The sequence below is a fragment of the Colobus angolensis genome, unplaced genomic scaffold (assembly GCF_000951035.1).
Source record: "Colobus angolensis palliatus isolate OR3802 unplaced genomic scaffold, Cang.pa_1.0 Scaffold240, whole genome shotgun sequence".
In the NCBI taxonomy this organism is placed as follows: domain Eukaryota; kingdom Metazoa; phylum Chordata; class Mammalia; order Primates; family Cercopithecidae; genus Colobus; species Colobus angolensis.
Window position 1 is genome coordinate 13,566 of NW_012115600.1, and position 21,859 is coordinate 35,424.

General features: G+C 42.3%; 1 pseudogene across 1 annotated transcript; it reads right to left on the minus strand.

The window, feature by feature from the left end:
* Positions 1-1,097: 1,097 nt before the first annotated feature.
* On the minus strand, positions 1,098-21,233 carry LOC105514315 (annotated as a pseudogene). The gene is made up of 2 exons (XR_001002162.1): positions 21,175-21,233; positions 1,098-2,318 (listed from the first exon to the last, which is right to left on the minus strand). The product of XR_001002162.1 is annotated as a BRCA2 and CDKN1A-interacting protein pseudogene (transcript).
* Between the last annotated feature and the right edge of the window lie 626 nt (positions 21,234-21,859).

The window sequence follows — 21,859 nt, forward strand, 5'->3', positions numbered from 1 at the left end:
CCTGTGGTCCTAGCTACTCAGGAGGCTGAGGTGGGAGGATTGGTTGAGCCCAGGAGGTTGAGGCTGCAGTAAGCTGAGATCATATCACGGCACTCCAGCCTGGGCAACAGACCCTGTCTCAAAAAAAACAAAAACAGAAACAAAAACAAACAAACAAAAAAAGATGATCCCCAGTGATTTTTACCTAGTTTTATTTTTACTTTTATCTCCTGCTATTATGCCTTGTGTCATCCCCTGCCCTTGAATTCAGGAGGATCTGTGACTTGTTTCTAACCAGCAAAGGTGACAGGAAGTCACTTCTGGGATGATGTTTGGTAAGACTGTAACTTCCTTCTTGCTGGTAACCTCTGTCCCTGGCTTGCTTGCTGCAGCCAGCCACTATGCTGTAAGCGGCCCCATAGAGAGGCCCGTTTGGCAAGGAACTGAGGGTGGTCTACAGCCAATACTAGCAAGACAACCTACAAGGAACTGAATGCTGCTGTGATACGATGAATATTAAAAAAAATATGTATTCTTCATCTCTGATTCCTGGCTCAGAGCTTCTAAAATGCTTATAATTTCCTGCATGATGGGATGATAGGAGCATCTGTTGTTATAATATTTGGTCTTAGTCCTTGGTTCCTGGCGTAAGAGCTTTTAAGACCCTTGGAATCTCTGGAGTGATGAATGTCTTTTGTATGCTGATGAGATGACTGGTGGTTGGGGTTCCCTAGATAGCTTCAGGATTGGGGCTGGTTGCCAGAAAGACTGAGGTAAGATGAGAAGGTTGGAACTTTCAGCCCTATCCCCCAGAGCTCTGGGGAAGAAAGGAGGGCTGGAGATTGAGTTTATCACCAATGGCCAATGATTTGATCAATCATGCCTACATAATGGGACCTCCATAAAAACCCTAAACAACAGGTTTGGAGATCTGGGTTGGTGAACACATGTAGGTGCTGCCAGGGAGGTACACTGAGAGGGCAGGAAGGCTCTTCACCCTCCCACGACACACCCTGCCCTATGCAGCTCTTCCATTTGGCTGTCACTGAATTGTATTCTTTATAATAAACCAGTAATAGTAAGTAAAGTGCCTTCCTAAGTGCTGTGAGTCTTTTTTTTTTTTAATAAAAAAATAGAAGTTTTTAAATTAAGTCCTTTAAATTACTACTCCATGTTTTTCTTCTTCTTGGAAAAGTTTTTAAATCAACCACTCATAATTTGACCAAAATTTTAAAAAACTGATATTTTGTAAATGTGTCACAGACACATGGGACAGAACCCTATTTTTTGTAGAGGACCTTAATCTGAATAAAGTCATGAGTTTTTCAGTAAATCTCCACTGAGTTTTCTGGTAATGTTACAAAAACAGGCCCATCACTGTCCACTGGAAATGGGTTAAATAGATAGATATTCTTTCAGTTTATCCGTGATTTCATTCATCTTGTCGCCTGGAATTAACATCACAGTTCGCAAGGGTATCATCGGTACGTCATCAAAAGACCATTTGCCTCCCAGACAAGTGTCGCTCTCCTGCACTGAGTAGTTGAACTTCAGAACTGTCTTCTCATAGAAAAGTTCTTCCTCTGCATTTGCAAACGTTAACGCAGCCTTCTTTTTGTTGCTAGGTTTCTTTTTTGGAATTGTTTTTTCCTGCTTCCACAAATGTCTTACTAATCAGAAGGTAAAAGTAGCACTTCCCACATGGCTTATTGGCTCTGTGTGCCTCCACCAGTTCTTTCTGAAGCTGCCTGTACATGAGCAGAGCGATCTGTGGAGGGATATTAATGAATCTTTCACTTAGGAGAAGACCCACAGGCTTGGTGGTGTCATTTAAAAACTTGTCCAGCTGTTCAACTATGCTCTTTTCACAGTTCTTCTCACAGAAGCTTAGAACCAACTCTTGAATTTGTTCAGGACACTGGGTACCCTTTCTTTCAGTTAAATTTAAAAGGCTTATGAAACCAAAAACCTCATCTTCATCCACATCATATTCACTGTCTTCTGAAACATCCGTTTGCTTAATCACACTCCCAATATGGTTCTGTTGAATTAAGAGATCTGTTAGTTCTGCAGTGTTCACAGGATCCTTTAGAAAAAGCTCTTGCAGTAATTTCTTAATTCCATCATAATCATTATCTGATAGGGAGTAAGCTTCAAATTCAATATTCACTTCCTCGTCAGTGACGTCATCCTCTTCATCCTCTTCCTCGTCACTGTTGTCATTGTCTTCATCCTCATCCTCAACTTCATCTTCCTCTTCATCATCATGCTGGACTAGGGGGTCTGGCAACTGTGGAACCCCACTTTCCATGGCCCGCCGCTTACCTCTGTGAGTCTTTCTAGCAAATTATAGAGAGGTGGTCATGGGAACTCCTGATTTATAGCTCGTTGGTCGGAAGTACAGGAAGCCCAGGACTTGCAATTGGTGCCTGAATGGAAGCAGTCTTGCCAGACAGAGCCCTTAACCTGTGGGGACAGATGTTAACTCCCAGTAGTTAGTGTCAGACTTGAATTGAATCACTGGACACCTAGTTGGTATCTGGAGAGTTGGAGAACTGGTTATTGTGGTATGGAAAAAACCCCCTACATATTTGGTGTGAGAGGTGTTGCACTATAAAAGACTTCAGCCCTGCCAACAACCACATGAGCTTGGAATTGAATTCTTCCCCAGTTGGTCCTTCAGATGAGACCTTGACCTTTTCTGACATCTCAATTGCAGCTTTGCGTAGGACTCAGGTAAACCATGCCCAGACTCCAGACCCACAGAAACTGTGAGATAATCAACGTGTTTTATTTATTTATTTTTATTTTTTTGGGATAGAGTTTCACTTTGTTGCCCAGGCTGGAGTGCCATGGCACAATCTCAGCTCACTGCAACCTCCACCTTTTGGGTTCAAGTGATTCTCATGCCTCAGCCTCCCGAGTAGCTGGGATTCCAGGCGTGTACCACCACACCTGGTTAATTTTTTGTATTTTAGTAGAGATGGGGTTTCATCATGTTGGCCAGGCTGGTCTCGAACTCCTGACTTCAAGCTATCTGTCCACCTCAGCCTCCCAAAGTGCTGGGATTACAAGTGTGAGTCACTGTGCCTGGCCATAAATGTGTTTTAAAAGCACTAAATTGCCTGGGCGCGGTGGCTGATGCCTGTAATCCCAGCACTTTGGGAGGCCAAGGCAGGCTGATCACAAGGTCTGAGATCGAGACCATCCTGGCTAACATGGTGAAACCCCATCTCTACTAAAAATACAAAAAAAAACTAGCCGGGCGAGGTGGCGGCGCCTGTAGTCCCAGCTACTCGGGAGGCTGAAGCATGAGAATCACTTAAACCCAGGAGGTAGAGGTTGCAGTGAGCTGAGATTGTGCCACTGCACTCTAGCCTGGATGACAAAGCAAGACTCTGTCTCAAAAACAAATAAGCAAAAAAGCGCACTAAGTTAATGGTAATATTGTTATTCAGCAACAGAGAACTCATACATTTGAGAGTGTGTTCGAGCAAAACCACAGTGGGCTGGCAGAGCTCTAAACTCCTCACACCAGCCAATGTGGCATCATGGGGATACTGTTAGTGAAGTGGTTTTACTAAACAACAACAGCAGCTTATGATTATTGAATGCTTGCCATGTTCCTTGCTCTATGCCAAGCCCTTTACATGTTTTATTTCATTTAGTCTTTGACATAACCCTATGAACAACAACTATTACCCCACTTGTCACCTGGGAGGGCGAAGGATTTTTGATTTTGGGATGACCTCCTCATCAACAAGGGATTTGGCCAACTCCCCTTTGACCTGTCTAAAGACAAACACATTTCATCACTGCGAATGCTAGCTTTTTTTGTTTAATAAACATTTTATCCTGAAAAACATTTAGAGTTACAGAAAAGTTGTAAAGATGGTACAGAGAGTCCTTGTATACCTTTCACTCCATTTCTCTTAATGTGAGCATCTTGCATTACCATGGCACATTTCTCAAAACCAAGACATCACCGTTGGTACATTACTCTTAAGTAAACTATAGATTATTCAGGTTTCACCCGTTTTTCAATGAATGCCTTTTTGCCATTCCAGGATTCAATACAGGATCCTATGTTGCATTTAGTAAGGATTTTTTCTTCCCTGGACCCAAGTCAGTCTGGTCTCACACGATGAGTGTGTAGCCCTCTGTTGCCATGTGTTGACCCTAATCCTCGCAAAAGAACAGCTCTGGCATCACTGAATTAAGGGCGTGTTTGCTTTTTTCCTGAGCAAGGAAAGAATGTCCCATATTGGCTAAGAACACCTTGGTCTGAACCATTTGGGAGGTTGACTGATGTCAACCCTCAAATAATTTTGCTCTGGTACCCACATTTTTGAAATTTCTGAAACAGGGGGAGGAGATGTCAGGTCATCACTCAGCACCCACTGTCTCACAGTTCCGGAGGCTGGAAGTCCAAGATCCAGGTGTCAGCAGGGTCAGTTCCTTCTGAGGACTGTGAGGGAGAATCTTCCAGGCTTTCTCCTAGAGACAGAAGGAGGGGCCCCTGGAGGTCATCTAGCTCCTCTTGTTCCCTCTTCCCACCAAACATTGACTGAGCATCTCAGCATCTCCATTGTCAGTTATAGGACTCCTCTAGTCACAAAAGACAAAAGGCGCCCCAGCTGATCTACAGGAAAAATAAAGGGAGACTCTTTAAGGGACTTAGTTCACATCAAAGTCCAAGTGAGGGAGAACCTTCCAGGCTCTGATGGTTTCCTGGCAATCTTTGGCATTTCCTGGATTGTAGAAGCATCACCCCTATCTCTGTCTTTATTTTCACATTGCATTCTCCACACGTGCATGTCTCTGTGCCCAAAATCTCCCCAATTTATAAGGGCACCAGTCACATTGGATTAGCCACCCTATTCCAGGATGACCTAATCTTAACTAAGTACATCTACAACAACCTTATTCCTAGATTAGGAAATTCTGAGGTGCTGAGGTTAAGACTTGAACAGATGAATTTGGGTGGGGTGGGGGAACCACTACGGAACACATAATACTATCTGTGATTTCTCCCTGTGTCTTGGGCTTCCCACAGCGGGTGGCTGGGCCCCTAGAGGGAGCACCCCAGGGCGGGTGTCCTGAGAAGGACAGCGGGGGCTGCGAGGATTCTGACCTCCCCTCCGAAATCACACAGCATCCCTTCTGCTGCGTTCTGTTGGTTAAAAGTGAGTCATGGAGCCTGTGCAGGTCCAGGGGAGAGGCCCTGCAAGGGTCTGAATTTTGGGAGGTGTGCTGGGAGCTGGCTTTCGAACCAGCTACCCCAGGTTCATGGCAGGCTAACATCCTGAATCCCAGATTAAAGCATGTTTTGTTCCCTGATTTTTGTCCCTCTGGTTAGCTCCCAGGGGTAGTTGCTCAATAAATTGTTGTGGCCTGGAATTTTATCGTGACGGGATCTGTTCCATCAGCAGGAAAGTGCCAGCTCCCACCGCTTCTCTAGTGCACTCCCTGCCACTTTTCCTTGGGAACCCAAGCCTGGCAGGGGCCAAGTCCTAGGACCGGAAGGACCCGAAGCTGGAACACAATGGGCTGCTTTTTCCTGCCCACACACCTGGGCCTGGCACTCAGGGGGAAAAGTGCCCCAGGCAGGCGGGCTTGCCAGACTTAGAAAGGAGACCGAACTTGAAATGTTTTCTAAATCCTCCAAATGGAGCTTCTGCAGCACCGGTACCAGCTTCCCCCATCCCTACCCCGGGAGAGAGGAAAAGCAGGGAGAAGAAGAGAAGGAGTAGGTTTCCAGTCTGTTTATATTTCAGGCTATTTTGGAAGCCCCTGAAGGCACTCATACACAGGGGCACATTTAAATGCACCAGGAAGTGCTCCCGGAATGGAAACTGGAGTCGGCGGAACTCTGGGGCACTGCACTGCCTGCTCTGTTCTGCTGTCCCTCAAACAACCAGCAATTCAGCCCCTTCAATGCCCAACTCAAAGCCTCTCTCAACGGAAGGGCTTCTGGAGGTCATCTAGCTCCTTCCATACCCCTTCCCACCAAACATTTACTGAGCATCTTAGCATCTTCATTGTCAGTCACAGGATTCTTTGGGTCACAGGGAATAGTGGAAAGGTACCCAAGCTGATCTAGATGAAAGCTAAATGGGGATTTTTTGAGGGGCTCAGTTTACATCAAAGTCCAAGGAGAGTTTGGCTTCAGGTACGGTTGAATCCAGCTGTTCTAACCATGTCATCAAGGGTGGGTCTCTGAGCATCCCTCAGCTCTGCTCCCTCCATGGTAGCCTCATTCTCAGTATTATAAGGAGGCAAGGTGCCTGCCAGCAGCTCCAAACCTTTGTCAAGTCCCTCAGAAGACCTTGGGATGTGAGTTCCCATTGGCCAGGCTTAGTCACATGCACCACTATCCTTACCATCTGGGAGTGGAGTCAACTGCACCCGAAGCTCAGAGGTCCCTCTTCCACCAAACCCTTATACCCAGACACCAGGCAGCCAAAAAAAAAAAAAGGTACGCATGCTGTCTGCTTATATCCCTCTAGTGATGGAGGACTCATCAGCCTGGGGGCATCCCTGTGCTCTGATAACTTTATTCAGATTTCTATAATATTTCTTACCATACTTCAGTGCAATTTATTTGTTTGCCTACATCCCTTATTGTGCCCCTTTGTTTCTGTATCTTCAGCACAAGACCCCCCACAGAACAGGTGCTCAATAAATGTTTATCAAATGAAGAATTAATATCTTCCATTACTAAGCACATACGATACGCCAGTTGTTTGATGCATATTATCCCATTTGATCCTCGTGACCACTGTCTTAGCTAAAGAGCATCGTCTTGTTTTTGTATGTGAAGAAACAGGTTCAGACAGTTTAAGTAGTCACCTTACCAAGGTCATCCAAGAAGACAGTGGAGCCGGGATTCGAGCCCAGGTTCTTTTGACTTTAACCTGATATGGACCTGGGAGAAGCCAGGAAAGAAGGGGAGAGGACAGGAAAGAAGAAGAAGAGCAGAGACAGTAGGAGAGGAAAAGAGGACAGAGGAAGGGGAGTGGGAGGAAGCTGTGAATGTTAAAATTTCTTCCTCTGATGGTTATAATTGTTATTATTTAAAGACACAGTCTTGTTATATTTCCGAGGTTGGATTAGAACTCTTGCTCAAACGGCTGAAGTTTGAATGGTCCGTCTGCCTTCTGCCAGAGCTTCTGAGCTAGGAACACAGGTGTGTGCCACTGTGCCCAACTGGATGGTTGTTCTTTCTTTCTTTATTTTTTCTTTTGAGATGGAGTCTTACTCTGCTATCCCAGACTGGAGTGCACTGGCCCGATCTCGGCTCACTGCAACCTCCACCTCCCAGGTTCAAGTGATCCTCCTGCCTCAGCCTCACCAGTAGCTGGGATTACGGGTTCACGTCACCACACCCAGCTAACTTTTATTTTATTTTATTTTTTAAGTAGAGATGCAGTTTTACCATGTTGGCCAGGCTGGTCTCAAACTCCTGATCTCAGGTAATCTACTTGCCTTGGCCCCCCAAAGTGCTGGGATTATAAGTGTGAGTCACTGTGCCCGTTATTCTTAATTTGCTTTTTGGTCACTGACTCCTTAAGGAATCTGATCCAAGTTAGTACCTTTTGGCGTGGCAATGCACCAAAGTACCACACAATAAGAATATTAAATCGAAGTAAATGTCATCCATATACTGACATAGTACATTAAGAGTATTCAGTTCAGTAAATGAAGAAAAAAATGATATTTTATTTGGGGTACACTTCGAAAATAATTTCAGCTTGGGAATTTTGTGGTGGGGTAAACTGCTTATCTTATCAGTATTGTTTTTGTTTAACAAGCCTCAAATCATTTTGTGCCACACTTGCAGAAAATTTTTAAAAAAAGACTCAAATCTCTGGGTCACCAGAGTCCCTCATTTTAATAAATGATTTTCTGTTATGCTTGATAATGGCATTAATAGAATAAGAAGGGAGAAACAGAAGACCAAAACCGGTGACCAAGGATTACACCTGGCAGGTCTACAGTGTCCCCAAGTCATGTCATCATCACTGGATTTGCTTTTTAAATTCAGAATAGGTGTTGGGTTGGAGGGTGGGCTCTTTGTCTTCATTGCTGTGATGTTTGGAATATAGAAAAACTATGGAAAATAGGATAGAGGTCAACAGCCTTCTCATACTAAAACCGGGCAGAGATACAACAGGAAAAGAAAATTTCAGGCCGATATCTATGATGAACATTAATGCAAAAATCCTCACCAAAATACTGGCAGATCGAATCCCGCAGCACATCAAAAAGCTCATCCACCATGATCAAGTAGGTTTTATCCCTGGGATGCAAGGTTGGTTCAATATATGCAAATCAATAAATGTGATTCCTCACATAAACAGAGCTAAAGACAAAACCACATGATAATCTCAATAGATACAGAAAAGGCTTTCGATCAAATTCAACATCCATTCATGTTAAAAACTCTCAATAAACTAGGTATTAAAGAAACATACTTTGAAAGAATAAGAGCCATATATGACAATTCAACAGCCAACATCCTAATCAATGTGCAAAAGCTGGAAGCATTCCCCTTGAAAACTGGCACAAGACAAAGATGCCCTCTCTCACCACTTCTATTCAGCATGTTATTGGAACTCCTGGCCAGGACAATCAGGCAAGAGAAAGAAAGGGCACCAACACTGCTGAAAAGAAATAAATAGGAAGAGAGAAAGTCAAGGTATCCTTGTGTTTGCAGATGACACGATCCTATAGCTTGGAAAATCCCACAGTCTCAGCCCAAAAGCTTCTTAAGGTGATAAACAACTTCAGGAAAGCAGCAGGATACAAAATCAATGTGCAAAAATCACTAGCATTCCTATACAGCAACAACAGTCAAGCAGAGAGCCAAATCAGGAATGCAATCCCATTCAAAGTTGCCACAAAAAGAATAAAATACCTAGGAATACAGCTAACTAGGGAGGTGAAAGATCTCAACAAGGAGAACTACAAAACTCTGTTCAAAGAAATCAGAGATGACACAAACAAATGCAAAAACATTCCATGCTTATTGATAGAGAGAATCAATATAGTAAAAATGACCTGCCTAAAGCAATTTATAGATTCAATGCTATTCCTTTTAAACTACCATTGAGATTCTTCATCGAACCAGAAAAATCTATTTTAAAATTCATATGGAACCAAAAAGGAGTCTGAATAGCCAAGACAATCCTAAACAAAAAGAACAAAGCTGGAGGCATTATGCTACTCTGCTTCAAACTATACTACAGGGCTACAGTAATCAAAACAGAATGGCACTGGTACAAAAGCAGACTGAAAGACCAAAGGAACAGAACAGAGATCCCAGAAGTAAGACCGCACACCTACAACTATCTGATCTTTGACAAAGCTGACAAAAACAAGCAATGGGAAAAAGAATAAATGGTGCTGGGATAACTGGCTAGCTATATGCAAAAGATTAAAACTGGATGCCTTTTTAAACACAATATACAAAAATTAACTCAAGATGAATTAAAGACTTAAATGTAAAACCCAAAACTATAAAAACCCTGGAAAACAACCTAGGCAATACCATTCAGGACATAGGCACAGGAAAGATTTCACGACAAAGATGTCAAAAGCTATTGCAACAAAAGCAAAAATTGACAAATGGTATCTAATTAAACTAAAGAACCTCTGCACAGCAAAAGAAACTATTAGCAGAGTAAACAGACAAACCACAGAATGGGAGAAAATTTTTGCCAATTATGCATCTGACAAAGGTCTAACATTCAGCATCTATAAGGAAGTTGAACACATTTACAAGAAAAAAAACAACCCCATTAAAAAGTGGGCAAAGGACATGAACAGACCCTTTCAGAAGAAGCCATACATGTGGCCAACAATTATGTGAAAAAAAGCTCAATACCACTGATCATTAGAGAAATGTGAATCAAAACCACAGTGAGATGCCATCTCAGACCAGTTCGGATGGCGATTATTAAAAAGTCAAAAAAAAAAACAAAAAAAAAACAGACGCTGGCAAGGTTGTGGAGAAAAAGGTGCACTTATACACTGTTGGTGGGAATGTAAATTAGTTCAACCATTGTGGAAGACAGTGTGGCAATTCCTCAAAGAACTAAAGACAAAAATACCGTTCAACTCAGCAATCCCATTACCAGTTATATGCCCAAAGGAATATATACTCTTCTATTATAAGGACACATACACATGTATGTTAATTGCAGGACTATCCATGATAGCAAAGACATGGAATCAACCTGAATGTCCATCAATAGTAGACTGGATAAAGAAAATGTGGTACATATACACCACAGAATGCCATGCAAACATAAAAAGGAGCTAGATCATGTCCTTTGTAGGTACATGGATGTTGCTGGAGGCCATTATCCTTAGAAAACTAACACAGGAAAAAAAACCAAATACTGCATGTTCTAACTTGTAAGTGAGAGCTAAATGATGAGAACACATGGACACAAAGAGAGGAACAACAGACACTGGGACCTATTGGAGGGTGGATGGTGGGAGGAGGGAGAGGATCAGGAAAAATAACTAATGGGTACAAAACTTAATTCCTGGGTGATTTCATAGTTTATATAATATACTTCCAAGACACAAGTTTACCTATCTAACAAACCTGCACATGTACCTCTGAACTTAAAATAAAAGGGTTTCTTTTCTTTTTTTTAAAAGAAAATAGAGTGGAGGCTCCAGATGACAGGTGAATAGTCAGGGGTCTTTCTGTGCATAGTTTCAGGGCTTTTGAACATTCCCTAAGTCCCATAAGCATATAAGCATGTGAAAAAATTGCCCAAGATTAGAAGAACCACCCCAAAGCATGAGAGAGAGCAGTACTCAACACCCATACAGAGTATGCAACAGAGCCTATTCTCATCTGGCAATTGAAAAACCTCATAACTCATGGGGCACTGGGGAGAGTACTCAAAAGAGTCTTGCTTCAACAGTGGGAATAATTATCCCTTTACAAAATACAGCTCTCGTCACTCCTAACAAATCTAAGAAGCAAGACAAAATCAAACTATTTTCCAGCAATTTAATTGTGTCCCAGAACAAAGATCAAACATTTTTATAAAAGTACAAAAATAGGCAGCACCCAATAAGGTCAAATTCACAATGTCTGGCATTTGATAAAAAATTTCCAAGCATTTAAAGAAACAGGAAAATGCAACCCCAAAAGGAGGAGAAAAGTCAATCAAAACCAACCCAGAACTGACACAGAGGTTCGAATTAGCAGACAAAAAGCATTCAAAAAGTTATTATAACTGTATTCCATTTGTTAAAGAAAAATGAGAGGAAAGATTGAACAGGTTAAGTGGAATCAGAGGTGGTATCAAAAGGACCCAAATAAAAAGTCTATTAAAATGACAACCACTGAGATGAAAAATAAAGTGGATGGGGATAATAGCTGACTAGACATTGTAGAAGAAAGGATCAGTGGACTTGAAGATATATAAATAAAAATTATCCAAAATGAACCACAGAAAGTCAGGTGAGGTGGCTCATGCCTGTAATCCCAGCACTTGAGAGGCCAAGGTGGGTGGATCATACTTGAAGCCAGGTGTTCAAGTCTGGCCAATATGGTAAAACCCTGTCTCTACTAAAAATACAAAAATTAGCTGGGCATGGTCGTACCTGCCTATGGTCCCAGCTACTTGGGAGGCTGAGGCATGAGAATCGCTTGAACCCAGGAGGCAGAGGTCTCAGTGAACCAAAATCATGCCTCTGCACTCTGGCCTGGGTGACAGAGCGGGACCCTGTCTCAAACCAAACAAAACAAAACAAACAAAAGCCAAAATGAACCACAGAGAAAAAAGATATTCAATTTTAAAAAATTGAACAAAGCATCATTGATCTGTGGGACAACTTCAAGCAGCCTAATACATAGGTAAATGGAGTTCCCAAAGGAGAGGAGAGAAAGGGGGTAAGGGAAAGCAAAAAATCATTGGAAAGAAAAATACTCCAAGAAAAAATGATTGTATTTTTAAAAATTTGAGCCAAGACTTCCACTGAACTCCAAACACAGAAGCATGAGGAAAACTATACCAAGTTACACCATAATCAGATTGCTCAAAACCAACGGGAAAGAAAAAATCTTAAAAACAGCCAGAGGACAAAAAGACACAATGTACAAAGGAACGAAGATAAAGATGACAGCAGATTTCCAATTGGAAACAATGCAAGTGAGAAGACAGTGGAGCAATGTCTTTAAAGTACTAGAAAAATAAAAAAGTATTGATCTAGAATTCTATACCAGAAAAATATCTTTTTTTTTTTTTTTTTTTTTTTTCAGATGGCTCTGTCACCTGGGCTGGAGTGCAGTGGCCGGATCTCAGCTCACTGCAAGCTCCGTCTCCCGGGTTCCCGCCATTCTCCTGCCTCAGCCTCCCGAATAGCTGGGACTACAGGCGCCCGCCACCTCGCCCGGCTAATTTTTTGTATTTTTTTAGTAGAGATGGGGTTTCACCGTGTTAGCCAGGATGGTCTCGATCTCCTGACCTCGTGATCCGCCCGTCTCGGCCTCCCAAAGTGCTGGGATCACAGGCTTGAGCCACCGCGCCTGGCCAAAAATATCTTTTAAAAGAGAAGGTAAAATGAACACTTTTTCAAGGCCAGGTGCAGTGGCTCTTGCCTATAATCCCAGCATTTTGGGAGGCCAAGGTTTGAGGATTGCTTAAATCCAGGAGTTCAAGACCAGCCTGGGCAACACAGCGAAACCCTGTCTCTATAAAAAAATTAGCCAGGCACAGTGGCTTGCACCTCTGGTCCCAGCTACTCAGGAGGCTGAGATGGGAGGATTGCTTGAGCCTGGGAGGTTGAGGCTGCAGTGAGCCGTGATTGTACCACTGCACTCCAGCCTGGGCAACAGCCTAAGACCACATCTCAAAATATATATATTATAAAGACTTTTTCAGACATACAAAAGCCAAAATAATTCACTACCAGCAGACTCACACAGTAAGAAGTGTTCAAAGAAGTTCTTCAGGCAGAATAAAAAAATGATATTGTGTGGGATATGAAATTACACAGAAGAATGAAGAGCACCAGACATGATCACTCTAAAGATTAAAAATGCAAACTTTTTTCTTATTTAAATCTCTTTAAAAGATAACTGACTACTTACACCTGTTAGAATGACTGTTAACGAAAAAGGTGAAAGAGAACAATTGTTGGTGAGGATGTAGAGAGAATGGAAACTTGTATGGGATTGGTAGCTATGTAAACTAGTATAGCTATTATGGAAAACGGTATGGACATTCTTCAAAAAACTAAAAATAAAACTACCACATGATCCATCCAGCAATTCCACTTCTGAGAACATATCCAAAGGGATTGAAGTCACTGAAGAGACATCTCCATTCCCATGTTCATTGCAGCATTATTCACAATTCATTATTGCAGATGAGATATGGAATAAATACAAGTGTCCATCAGTGAATGAATGGTAAAGAAAACGTGGTATATAAACATAATGGAATACTATTCAGCCTTTAAAAAGAGGAAAATGCTGTCATTTGCAACAACATGGAGGAGCCTGGAAGGCCTTATGCTAAGTGAAATAAGCCAGGTACAGAAATACTACATGATATCACTTATATGTGGAATCTAAAATAACTGAACTCATAGAATCAGAGAGTTCAATGGTGGTTACCAAGGACTGGGGTGGGAGGGCAGGAAATGGGGAGATATTGGTCAAAAGGTACATTTCCATTAGATTAGAGGAATAAGTTTTGGAGAACTGTGGTACAGCATGGACTATAGTTAATAATCATGCATTGCATATTTGAAAATTGCCAAGAGACTAGATGGTAAATGACCTCACCACAAAAATAAGTATGTGAGGTGATGAATATATTAGCTTGAATTAATCATTTCACTATATATATATACACATACATATATGTTTAAAAATCATACTGTACCCTATAAACACATACAATTATCATTTGTTAATTTTTTTAAAAATCTAAGAGATATCTGACTAAACAAAATCAATAACAAGATAATGAGGAATTTATAGCATAGATAGAGGTAAAATGTATGAAAATAGCACAAATGCTGAGATAGGAGAAATGAAAGAATACTATTTTAGGGTTCTTATACTATTTGTGAAATGGTATAATATTCCTTGAAGGTAGGATGATAAGTTAAATATGCGTACCGTGGACCTTAAAGCAATGACCAAGATAGCAAAACAGTTGTAGCTAATAAGCAAATAAAGAAAAGAAAACGAAATTAATTAATCTAAAAAGAGGGGAAAGGCCGGGCGTGGTGGCTCAAGCCTGTAATCCCAGCACTTTGGGAGGCCGAGACGGGCAGATCACAAGGTCAGGAGATCGAGACCATCCTGGCTAACCCGGTGAAACCCCGTCTCTACTAAAAAATACAAAAAACTAGCCGGGCGAGGTGGCGGGCGCCTGTAGTCCCAGCTACTCGGGAGGCTGAGGCAGGAGAATGGCGTGAACCCGGGAGGCGGAGCTTGCAGTGAGCTGAGATCCGGCCACTGCACTCCAGCCTGGGCAACAGAGCGAGACTCTGTCTCAAAAAAAAAAAAGAGGGGGAAAATAGAGGAGAGAGGGAACAAAGAATGAATGGGACAATTAGAAAACAAACACTAAGATGCTAGATTTGAACCTAACTATACCAATAATAGCATTAAATATAAGTGATCTGAACATCTCCATTAAAAGATAGAACTGTTAGGTTGGATGAAAAAGTAAGACCCAACTATATGCTGCCCATAAGAAACCAACTTTAAATATGGGGACACAAATAGGTTAAAAGTCAAATTATAGAAAAATAAATATCGTCTTAACACTAATAAAAAGAAAGCTGCAATGGCTATATTAATGTCATACAAAGTATATTTCAAAGCAAATAATTTGAAATGGATAAAGAAAGTCATTTCATAATAATAAAGAGGTCAATTCATCAAAAGGACATAGCAATTCTAAGTATATATGCACCTTATAAAGAGGTTAAAGTAGAAGAAACAGAAACTGATAGAATTCCAAGGAGAAACAGACAAATCCACAGCTATAATCAGAGATTTCTATACTCCTCTTTCAAAAATTGATAGGACAAGTGGAAAAAAAATCAGTGAGCGTATAGAAAGTCTGAACAGAATTATCAACCAATTTGATCTAATTAATATTGATAGAACACACCACTCAAAACAGCAAAACACATATTCTTTTCAAGTAACTCTCAAAGGAAACCTCAGGCTTCACTGGTTAGTTCTACCAAATATTTAAGAAAGAATAATATTGATTCTGCACAATCTTTTCCAGAAAACCGAAGAGGAGGGAATACTCCCCTACTCATACTATGAAGCCAGCGTCACCCTTACGCCAAAATCAGAAAATTATATTACAAGAAAAGAACACTACAACTAATATCTCTCATAAACATAGATGTAAAAATTCATAACAAAATTTTATCAGATTGGATCCAATAACATATAGAAAGGATGATACATCATAACCAAGTAGGATTTATTCCAGGAATGCAAATTTGGCTTAACATTGAAAATTAATCAATGTAATTCACCCTATTAACAAACTAGGATCAGGAATAAGACAAGGATGTCTACTCTCACCACTTCTATTCAACAGTGTACTGGAAGTCCTCATGAGAGCAACAAGGGAAAGTAAATATATAAATACATAAATAAAAGGCATTTTGATTAGAATGGAAGAAGTACAGCTGTTGCAGATGACATAATCTTGTGTGTAGAAAAACTTATTTGCACTGGAATTTATTACTGAGTTTAGCAAGATTGCAGATTAATATTCAAAATTCAATTCTATATCTGCATATAGCAATGAACACTACAGAAACTGAAAATTTTAAAAAGCAACATTCACATCAGCCTCAAAAGACATGAAAACACTGAAACACGGTGCAAACACTGAAAAACAATGTGCAAAACGTGTACGCTGAAAGCTATAGAACATTGCCAAAGTGCGAGAAAACCTAGACAAATGGAGAGGTATACTATGATCATGAGTTAGAAGACTCAATAGTTAAGATGTCGGTTCTCCCCAAATTAACCCATAGAGTTAACATAATCCAATCAAAATCTCAGTCTTTTGTGTAAGACCGGTAAGCTGATTCTAAGAGTTGCATGAAAAGCAAAAGACCTAGAATAGTCAAAGCAACCCTGAAAAACCATGAAGTGGGAGGACTTAACACTCCCTGATGTCAAAACTTAGCATAAAGCTGCAGTAATCAACCCTGTGTGGCATGGGTATAACAACAGACACATAGATCAATGGAATACAAAAGGAAATCCAGAAATAGATCCACATGTATATGGACAACTGATGTTTGACAAAGATGCAGAGGCAATTCAGTGGAGAAAGAACAGTCTTTTTATGGAATGGCGCTGAAACAATTGAATATCTACTTGCAAAAACAAAGAAAGAAAGAACTCCTATCTATAATTTATACTCTATTTTTAAAATGAGCTCAAAATGGATCATAGATGTAAATGTAAAAGCTAAATCTATGAAATTCCTAGAAGAAAACGTTGGAGAAAATCCTTATGACCTTGGGTTAGGCAAATATTTCTTAGATGTAACACCAAAAGCATGGTCCATAAAAGAGGTGGATAAACTGGACTTCATTAAAAATTTTTAATAAAAACCACTTGTACTATTCACAAGACAATGTTAAGAGAATGAAAACACGGCCAAGCGCGGTGGCTCAAGCCTGTAATCCCAGCACTTTGGGAGGCCGAGACGGGCGGATCACGAGGTCGGGAGATCAAGACCATCCTGGCTAACATGGTGAAACCCCGTCTCTACTAAAAAAATACAAAAAACTAGCCGGGCGAGGTGGCGGGCGCCTGTAGTCCCAGCTACTCGGGAGGCTGAGGCAGGAGAATGGCGTCAACCCGGGAGGCGGAGCTTGCAGTGAGCTGAGATCTGGCCACTGCACTCCAGCCTGGGCGACAGAGCAAGATTTCGTCTCAAAAAAAAAAAAAAAAAGAGAATGAAAACACAAGCAAAATAGTAGGAGGAAATTTTTTCGAATCATACATCTGATAAAGGACTTATGTTCCAGAATACATAAGAACTCTCAAAAACACAAATAGGAGAGCACCCAACTTAATTTTTTCAATGGGCAAGATTTGAAGTCATTTAACCAGGTCACATATTCGGATGGTAAATAATCATATGAAAAGATGTTTGATAGAAAATATGTCGGGGGTGGCTGGGGGAAGTGAGAGCATCAGGAAGAATAGCTAATGGATGCTGGGCTTAACACCTAGGTGATGGGATGATCTGTGCAGCAAACCACCATGGCACATATTTACCTATGTAACAAACCTGCACATCCTGCACATGTAGCCCAGAACTTAAAATAAAAGTTGAAGAAAAAAAAAAGAAAAAAAGAAAACATGTCAGTCTCGGCAACATAGTGAGACCTCTTCTCTACAAAAAATAAAACAATTAGCAGGCTGTGGTGGCATACACCAGTAGTTCCAGCTACTTGGGAGGCTGAGACAAGAGGATTGCTTGAGCCTGGGAGGTCCAGGCTGCAGTGAACCATGATGGCGCCACTGCACTCCCACCTGGGTGACAGAGTGGGACCCTGTCTCAAAAAAAAAAAAGTAAAACATGTCATTAGAAAAATGTAAATTAAAGCATAAGAAGATATCTATCACTACATATCTCTTAGAATGGCTGGTATCTGAAAGACTGATCATAGCAGGTGTTGGTGCTGAGTGTGGGGAATGACTGGATCTCTTATATGCTGCTGGTGGGAATGGAAGCTGGTACAATCATTTTGGAAAACAGTTTGGCAACTTCTAACAAAGTGAAACATGCATGTACCATATAACCCATGAGCAAAAAAAAAAAGCACGTGACCCATCTATTCATACAAAGACTTGTTCACAAATGCTCATAGCAGACTTATTTGTAATAGCTCCAACCTGGAACCAACCAAATGTCCTTCAGCTGGTGATTAATGAACAAATTATGGTATATTCATGCAGTGGAGCAATAAAAAGGAACACACTCTAACATATGAGACTGTGTAGATGCCTAGCAATGTAATTAGGCAGAGTGAAAAAGCCATCAGTAAATACTGTATGATTACTCTTATATGAAATTCTAGAAAATGCAAAATGATCTTTAGTAACAGAAAGTAGATCAGTGGTTGCCTGGAGAAGAGGGTGGGTCGGAGGAAGGAAAAATTACACAGAGGCCCTTTTGCTTGTAGTGTTGGTTTCACAGGTGCATCCACATGTCAAAATGCATCTAACTGTACAAGCTTATTGTAGTTCAGTAAAGCTGTTTTTATTTTTATCTTAAAAAAAATTTTTTTTTTGAGACAGAGTTTCACTCTGTCACCCAGGCTGGAGTGCAGTGTCACGATCTCTGCTTACTGCAACCTCCACCTTCCAGTTTCAAGTGATTCTCCCGCCTCAGCCTCCCGAGTAGCTGGGATTACAAGCGCACACCACCATGCCCAGCTAATTTTTGTGTTTTCAGTGGAGACGGGAGTTTCACCATGTTGGCCGGGCTGGTCTCAAACTCCTGACCTCATGTGATCCACCTGCCTTGGCCTTCCAAAATGCTGGGATTACAGGTGTAAGCCACTGCACCCAGCCTTTTAAAAACTGTTTTTGTAGAGACAGAGTTGCTGTTGCTCAGGCTGGTCTCAAACTCCTGACCTCAAGTGATCCTCCCTCTTCAGCCTCCCAGAGTTCTGGGACTACAGGCATGAGCTGCCACACCCTGCCAAAGTTGTTTGTAAAAGCCACATACACTTATTGGCTACTTACTATTTACAAACTATTACTTATTATAAATAAAACCTTTTTTGGAACCACAGACATACATTCATTTGTTCACTCAAAAGCATTTTTTGAGCACCTGCTGTGTGTCAGATACTGTAATAAGATCTGAGAACACTTCAATCAACAAAATACACATGACATTTTTGACCTCTTAGAATTCACATTCTTGGGAGGGAAAAGTGGAGAGTGGGGAGATAAATGCTAGTAAATAAATATCTGTCCTGGAGCAGTGGCTCATGCCTGTAATCCCAGTGCTTTGGAAGGGCGAGGTGGGCGGATCACTTGAGGTCAGGAGTTCGAGATCAGACTGGTCAACATGGTGAAACCCAATCTCTACTAAAAATACAAATATCAGCGGGGTGTGGTGGTGTGCACCTGTAATCCCAGCTACTTGGAAGGCTGAGGCAGGAGAATCGCTGGAACCAGGGAGGCAGAGGTTGCAGTGAGCCGAGATCTCACCACTGCACTCCAGCCTGGGCGACAGAGTGAGACTCTGTCTCAAAAAAAAAAAAAAAATCTAATATATCAGACAGTGATAGGTAATATTATGGGAAAGAAAAAGCAGGGTTAGGGGGTGGGGTGGAGCTGTCATTTTAAGCAGAATGATCAAGAAAGGCCTGAATGATAACATGACATTTGAGCATCAACATAAAGAAGCTGAAGAATCCAGGTGTGGTGGCATCTTGGAGAAGAGACTTCTTGACAGAAGGAAGGACACATGCAAAGGTCCTGAGGTGAGAGTGTGCTTGGAGAACCTAGAAATAGCAAGAAGCCCAGTGTGGCCGGAGCAGAGTGAGGGAGGGGGTGAGTGGTAGAAGATGAGGTCAGGGCTGGGGCAGGATTTGGTCTTTTACAAATAGGCAATGGACTGTGCTCCTAGAAAGAGGTACGGTAAGTCAGTTAGCATTTTCCGTGGATCTACCATGTGCCTTCTGCCTCAGAAGTCAGAAAGTTCAGGAGGCTGCTTTATCCTACTCGCCCAGTGGGCTAATACCTGAATGGCTCCCAGCACCATGCCTGGCACACAACTGGCATTATAACATGTCACCTGTGATTATCAGGTTGTGGGAGGAGATTGAGACAGGCTTTTCTGAGAGAGGCATTTGAGCTAGGCTTGGAAGGGTTACTAGTATATTCTAGAACCTTTATAGTTGAAAATTATGGTATCTAGAGGAAGCCAGAAGGAACAGTAGGCTGTGGGTTCGCTGAAAGCATGGTCTCTGTGTTTCTTGTTAGCCTCCATCTGCAGGGTCTGATACAACATCTACATGTTTGTTGAATGAATACACGACAGAAGGAAGGAACAAATGAATAAATGTGTCTGGGGCAGAGCCAGATGCAGACCTTCCGTTTCTTTTTTCTTTTTTTTTTTTATGACACAAAGTCTTGCATCATCTCCCAGGCTGGAGTGCAGTGGCGTGATCTTGGCTCACCACAACATCTGCCTCCCGGGTTCAAGGCTCACTGCAACCTCTGCCTCCCAGGTTCAAGCGATTCTCATGCCTCAGCCTCCGGAGTAGCTGGGATTACAGGCAGGTGCCACCATGCCCAGCTAATTTTTGTATTTTTATTAGAGACGGGGTTTCACCATGTTGGCTAGGCTGGTCTCGAACTCCTGACCTCACGTGATTCACCTACCTCAGCCTCCCAAAGTGCCGAGATTACAGGCGTGAGCCACCACGCCCGGTCAGACCTTCCTTTTCTATCCAGGAGCTGCCTGGATCCCAGCAAGACTTTAGCTCCTAGAATCAGAGAAACCAGGATCCAAATCCCAGCCTCATCCTTTTCCTGTGAGACTGTGGGGAGGCTACTTGACTGCTTGAAATCTCAGTGTTGTTCTCAGCAAAATGGGAACAATAATAACATCTACTTCACAAGGTGATCATGAAGATAAAATGTGACAATATGGAGTGCCCTGCATGGTGCTGGACACATGGCAAGTACTCAACAGGTATTAAACCCGGCTTTTATCGAGTAGTGCCTGGTAGCAGGGACTGTGCTAGGGACTTTTCATGGATTAACTCTAAATTTCAGCCTTATGAAGTAGGTAGCATTATTATCAACCCATCTAACAAATGAGGACCCAGAAGCTCAGATGGGTTCACTGACTTGCCTGAAGCCACACAGCTCGGAAGTGTGGAAGCTGGGATTTGAACCAGAGTCTGTGCTTGTCGCCGTTGTTCTGTTCTGTTAGGTCTCTCTAACTCTATCTCTTCCTCTCCCAGACTGGGGACTGGGGCTTTGTTCCTGAGGCAGCAGAGAGCTGTGCACGGCTCTTGAGGAGGAAATTGGGGAGCCAAACCTTTCCTCCCCTCTTTTGTGGAAGGCTGGAGTCTCATATGGAAACTGAGGGGGTGCGGGGTGCTTTGTGTACGAGAACTCACCGATGACCCTCCTTCGTCCACACTCTCCCAGCTGAGCTTGCTGTGCCCTTGTGGGACATGCTATCCCTGCGCTGGACAAGAGTCGTTGGGTGTGCTTTTTGAGTTGCTAGGTAGCTGGCCCTTTGGGGTCATTGGCCTCTTCTCCTAGAGGGACTCTTGCTGGTTGTGACCTGCCTGGGCAAGGAGAAGACCAAAGAGGTGCCTCAGGCTGGTCGTCTGGGCGGGGTGCACGGCAGCCGTAATTGCTGGGCACCAAAGTCCAGGCTGGGCCCTTCTTATGAAGACATTTATAGCCAGCCCGCCTGGAGGACCATTCAAGTGGTTTTCTCTTTTTTGTGTCCCTTTAATAAACGAGAAGAAGAGACATCAAATTAAAGCTGATTCTGGACACACTTGGCTTTGCTGAGAGGCTCTGGGGAGGTCAGGGGAAGGTTATTCTGCCTGCTGACCCTGAGGCCTGGATGTTTTACCACATGCTTTGAAAACGTAGATTCGGATGTCAGGGCCACTAGAGCCTTTGAAGTCACCCAAGCCAACTCTTAGCCCTTGTGCGGGGACCCCCGAGCAGTCTCCGGTTGCGGCCTTCCAGGGATGGGGGCTTTCCTTCCTTCCTTCCTTCCTTCCTTCCTTCCTTCCTTCCTTCCTTTCTCTTTCTTTCTTTCTCTCCCTTCCTTCCTTCCTTCCT